The sequence below is a fragment of the Tamandua tetradactyla genome, chromosome 26, assembly GCF_023851605.1.
Source record: "Tamandua tetradactyla isolate mTamTet1 chromosome 26, mTamTet1.pri, whole genome shotgun sequence".
NCBI classification, from domain to species: Eukaryota; Metazoa; Chordata; class Mammalia; order Pilosa; family Myrmecophagidae; genus Tamandua; species Tamandua tetradactyla.
The window spans coordinates 46,557,072-46,563,128 of record NC_135352.1 but is presented as its reverse complement, the minus strand read 5'-3'; the positions used below and the strand labels follow the sequence as shown (position 1 = coordinate 46,563,128).

At 38.3% G+C, this 6,057-nt stretch overlaps 1 long non-coding RNA gene across 1 annotated transcript; it reads left to right on the top strand.

The window, feature by feature from the left end:
- The first annotated feature begins 3,134 nt into the window (after window positions 1-3,134).
- Window positions 3,135-5,393, top strand: LOC143669718 (uncharacterized). The gene is made up of 3 exons (XR_013169015.1): window positions 3,135-3,341; window positions 3,652-3,752; window positions 4,746-5,393. It is a non-coding gene; the product is annotated as an uncharacterized LOC143669718 (long non-coding RNA).
- Window positions 5,394-6,057: the final 664 nt, after the last annotated feature.

The following is a 6,057-nucleotide window of genomic DNA, read 5'->3' as shown; positions in this document are numbered from 1 at the left end:
CCCATCATTGGGTCCTCGCCCCAGGGCTGGACCACATGTCCAGCAAAGCCTCCGCATTCAATACTGTCTTTCATGAAATAGAGAGGGCGGAGGGAATGTTGAATTGTGCCCTGAGTATGCAGCTGCCAAAGCGTAAGTGAAAGAAAGGCACGGAGGGCAAACCTCTAAACGGACAGAGAGTTAGAGCATACCGTATTAAATAAAATGAGCAAGATAGAGCTTAGAGAGGCTCGTTTGGATGATAAAATCATACAGCCACGTAGTGGTTGCTATGAAAGTCAGGGACTGACCTTTCGAAAGGGAGGGAGGGCACAGGACGAGCTTTCTGGGGTTACTGGAAAGGTCCATTTGTCCACCTGGGTGTTGACTGCTTCAGTGTTCACCCTGTGTTAATTCCCTAAAATGTAAGTATTGTTGGATTTACAAAAATAGACTCAGTATTTTAGAGAAGCTTTAGGTTTACAGAAAAGTTGAGCAGAATGTTCAGTTATTTCTCATATACCCCTCCATGCTCAGTTTTCCGAACAGTTAACATTTCAACTTAGGTGGTACATTTGTTACAGTTTATGAACCAATATTGATGCATTATTATTAACTAAAGTCCATAGTTTACATTAGGGCTCACTCTTTCTGTTTTATGTCTGTGGATTTTGACAAATACATAATGCCATGTATCCAAAATTACAGTATCTTATAAAATAGTTTCGCTCCTTAAAAAAATCCCCACATTTTGCTTATTCGTCTCTCCCTTCTTTCCCCAAAACTCTTGGCAACCACTAATCTTTTTACTGTCTCCCTAGTTTTTTTTTTTCTTTTTCTGAATGTCATATAGATAAAACATACAGAATATAGCCCTTACTGGCTGACTTCCTTCACTTTGCAATATGCATTTATGTTTCCTCCATGATTTTTTTTGTGGCTTGGTAGCTCTTTTATTTTTTTCTTTAAATCACTGAGAAATTTCCCATTGGATGTACCATTTGTGTATACATTCACCTATTGAAGGGCATCTTGATTGCTTCCAGGTTTTGGCAATTATGAATAAAGCTGCTATAAACATTCATGTGTGAGTTTTCCTATGAAGATAGGTTTTCAACTTATTTGGGTCAACACTGGATCAAATGGTAAGATTACATTTAACTTTGTAAGAAATGGTCAAACTGTCTTCCAAAGTAGCTGCACCATTTTGCATTTCCATTAACAAGGAAAGCAAGTTTCTTTTGTTGCACCTTCTTGCTGGCATTTGGCATTGTCGTGTTTTGGGTTTTAGCCATTCAAATAGGTGTGTAGGCATCTTGTTTAATTTGTAATTCCCTAAAGACGCATTATTTTGAGCATCTTTTTATGTACTTATTTACCTTCTGTGGATCTTCTTTGGTAAAGTGTGTGTTTATATCAGTGGTCTATTTTTAAATTTGTTTTTTTGTTTTTTTGAGTTTTAAATGTTCTTCGTATCTTTTGGATACCAATTCTTTATTTGCTTTTCAAATATTTTTTCTCAGTCTGTCACTTGTCTTTTTATTCTTTTAATGATATTTTCCATTTTAAAACAAAAGTCATCTTGAGTTTATTAATATGTTTTGCATCCAAAAGAACATAAATGTCTATTCAAATAGAGACTATTACGTCAAAATATTGCTCAAAATATGGCTATCTTAGTTTATATGTTAATTCTCTTTTTCTACTTAAGCTGTGCAGAAATGAAGAAGGGGGGTTGAATTAAGAAAAAACTGGAAGAATAAAAAGAGTCAGATAAAGTAACTACTAAATATGTACATATCTATTAGCTAATCTGCATAATTCTAAAGTTGGAAATGTATGCCTCTGTTAATTTAATAGATGCAATTAAATAGTCACTATTTTCTTTATCTACTGTATTAATTCTTCCACTTGCATTTCTGTTCTCTCTGATTGTAGAATGGCATATTCTTATTCTCACAAGATTCTTTTGTGACTGAACACCAAGTCAGCACCACCATAATGTTAATTCCATATGCTGGGCATGTGCTATGCATCGCACAGCATCCTGAGACTCCCTGTTCACAGCACAGATCTGCAACAACAGTGCATAGTGGCTTTATTATTTCCATTGTGTAAACGAAAAACTAAAATAAAATCAAACTGTTAATTAAATCAATGTCATTCAGGAGGGTTAAACCAGTTCTGGCTCATTCCAGGGTCAGAGGCCGAAGCAGCCCTGGATGAGAAAAAGGAGTTATATAGTGTACTAGAGGATGAAGCACTCAGTTTCACCCTCCAATAATTTTCTGATATAAAAGCCAAAGAGATTACCTTAATTTTTAAAGTTTGTGCTTCAATTCGCTCTCCAATCTCAAATAACCACATTTTATTGGCTTTAAAACAGACACACCAGCATTTTTCTGCTTCACTGTTATGATTTGCAATTTATAATAAATGGCTGGAAACTAAGCTTACATAAACTTATTTCTATGTAGGAGAAAAATGGCCAAGCTGTTCAGAGCCCCAGGCTCTTACATTCACACCCCACCTCCGGGATTGGTTAGTTGCGTGACCTTGAGCATTTTGTTTGACTCTTCTGCTTGCCCTCAGGAAAACGGGGATGATGTAAATGAATCTCCCAGGGTTTTGAGAGGATTCAATTAAATTGTGTGAGCAAAGCTGTTAGAAAACTACATAGTTCATAGTAAAAACTCGATAAATGTAAGCTAGTTTTCAGATGTGAAAATATTTTATGTATTTTAATATTATATAAACTGTTTTAATGGCAGAAAATCTATTAATATTAGTTAAACCAAACATCATTCCTTAATAATCCAGGTATATGAATCATTATCTGAATGCATTATGGATAAGTTTTAAAGAGCAAATCCTTGTATTTGTAGTAAGTACATGGATTCAGTGAACTAAATTGTACCTATGAAAGAGTCATATGTGATTCCCACTGAACTTTTGCCCTATCACCCCATGTTAATCTTCTCTGGCATCTTTCACCTCGTTAGTTAGCCCTAGATATTTTTTTTAGGTGTGGATTTTCTTCTCTCGTGACATTATAATCATTGCATAAAAAGCCCTTTGGTCTTTTCCAAGTTTTAAATCTTTTAAAATTAGAAGAAATGCCAAGTTTTTAAAACAAATCTCCAGTTCCACAGCTTTGCACTCTCCATGGCCTCTGCTGACCCCCGACGTCTGTCCAACCTTGCTGGACATGTTCTCCTAACAGAAGAGCTGGTATCAGCAAAGCTGCTTTCAGACGAGCACACTTCCTGTGTGTCCATCCCTGTGATCCTCGTGGGTGACACACCTGGACAGGTGTCTGACTTAGGATTCAAAATGAAACACGGAGCTGTTCTTATATCCAGGTAAAAATACAGTAGGCAGTTTCCACTAAAATTTTAAGATACATTTTTACAGTAAAAAAATATAGCCTTCTTCATATAAATTCACTTACAAAGGCTTTAGTTAAAACATTTTAAAAAAGATAATCATTGTGTTTCTTATTTTAGAAAGGGGAGTGTCAATTTTTTCTTTGTATTTATCGTCAAATACTGTTAATTAGCTAATTTTGCCTGTAAAGTTGCTAGGCATTATTCAGTAGAAATAAATTAGAAAAAAAAAAAGACTCAGCCCAAGATATTCATTAACTTGTTGTTGAATTCTGTGAATTTTCAGTTAATCAGATAGGATACAGACAAAATAGAAGATTGAACCCACGCCATGGGGTACAGGCACTCTGCTGCTGCTGTGCGTGTGGAGAGCTCCATTTTAATGAGGTGAGCAGAGGTCGCAGTAGAATTTCATAGGGAAAATCTGCATTTTTTCACCAAAATGCTTTGTTAAGTTTATTTTTTTCTCTTGCCTTTGACTCCATTTCTTTTTAAAATGTCTCAAAATTTGCCTATGAGATCACATGAAAATGTAAATTCATTTAATGTCATCCTTCTATCGAGTCATGAAAATTTACTTCACTTGAGTTTTAACATTTTGAATATTTTTATCTCAATATTTTTTGACCATTATGGCAAATTTGCATAGTTTTAAGAACATCCTTTTATATTTTACATGCTAAATTTATGTTGGCCAAAGGAGTGGTTGCCAGCACACTCCATTTGAACTTGTGTGTGTGCACGTGAGTGTGCGTGTGTGTGTGCATGTGTGCATGTGTGCGTGCATGTGTGTGAATGCTCAGTCTTCCCAACTCTGAAATTTTCCTGGTGATTTCTAGCTCTTGCCCTCGAGAGTAATCTGTCCAGCTGTTTCCTGCCTGTTAGTTTGCCTGTTTCTCTAGCAAATTGTCCCAGATGTCTACACACTATCCTTCATGGCATACATTATTTGGTAAAAGAAAAAGTTAGATTTACCCATTTCACTGAGACAATAATACTTCCTTCCAGGCCCTATTGGTAGCACAGCGTTTTTCTGTCGCAGCATCCTGTTCTTGCATCCTCAGGTCCATGATTACACTTTATCTCATATTTTCCTTGAAATTCTTCTATTTTTGTGCCTTATTTTCCCCTTAAAACACATCACCATTGTGGAATCATCACTTAATGGAAACCATGGCAAAGGTCTCTGAAATAATGATTATTAACATTTTTGAGAACATTCTTTCTGCCAATTATTTATTAAAAATCAAAGTAAATGTATTAGATCATATTTATAGAGGCTTTCTATAAATCATATTTTATGAGAAATACTTATTTTGCCCATGTGTTCTGCAGGCACTACAGTTATTCTTATTGTTATTCATCATTATCTTTTAACAGATGGGGAAACTACGACAGAAAAGTTAATAATCAGTAACGTGCCAACAATTGGCAAAAACAAATTTGAGCCGAGGCATTCCACTCGGGACCTTCTCTCGTAACCCATCTTCTGTGCTGCTTCTCAGTGACACGTGGCTCCTGCTGAAGGCCCTGCCTGGGCTGAACGGCAGTTCCCAATTCCCTGGCCACGCGTGTGCTTCCCACCTTCAGCCCCCCATGCTGTGGTTTCTCTGATGCTCATCCGTCTGCAGCTGGATGGAGCTTTTCGGTGGTACTGGTCAAGATCACCTTACAAATGGTGTCGGACTTGGAATCTAACAATTGTTCTATTCCGTTCTTAGACTTCAGCGTTGGAAGACACATTTAATCTCTAGGATGGCAAACTTTTTGACAGGCAAGAATTATCCATGATCATAATTAAATAAGCAGTGTTATTAAGAAAATACATAAAATGTTTCCTTCTACTGAGGAATTTGAAATTTTTCCCATACTTAGACTTAGTTCTCACTTGGAATTTGGTTTATGGCTGTCTCCATTACCAAGGAAACTTGTCTGTACATATTTTAAGGTCGATAAAGTCAAACATGGAGATTTAGGTGTGTTTAGAGGGAAGGACTCAGAATTATGGCCCTGAACTTTCTTTCTATTACATTTAATGGCATCTGATACCCACAGCAGGTATATACCTGCATAAGACAGGAGCCAGGGGAAATAAACTTAGATACGTGGTTCTTCTGGAATCATATCAGCTTTCTGTAGGTGTCCCTGGAGACGTTAGAAGGGATAAAGTAGCTGTGGAGCGCATCTGACTATCCTTTCTGATGGCTCCAGTGGACAATGGCCCGGCCAGGGTTTCTCTGCCGACTGGCCAGCTGGCCGCAGCAGGTGGAATTCTCAGATGCTGTAGAGCCATGGGGTTTTGTGGCTGCTGAGGAATGGAGCCTAGAAGACAGAACAGACTTCCTGAGGTCACCTCCCAGCAGTTCCCAAGGCAAACGGGATCCCGTGACGCCTGGGAGGCAGTAGTGTTAGTGATGGACGGTGTTTCCCTCGCAGTTGGCCGCTGTGGGCGCTCACCTTATTCTCATCTCAGTGGCAGCGGCAGCCACCGTCGCAGTGACGTCCAGCACTCCATGGCCTTTGGTGGATGACTGATCAAGCCTCTGCATGCCTCCTCGAGGTCCTTCTTCCTTTCCCAGAGAGCAGCTGTCTGGTCCTTGCCATAGGATGACTGCTCCAGGGGCCCTGTCACAGCAGCTTCAAGCTCGGCCTTTCTGCAGATACGAACCCTGCATTAGATTGCTCAGAGGTT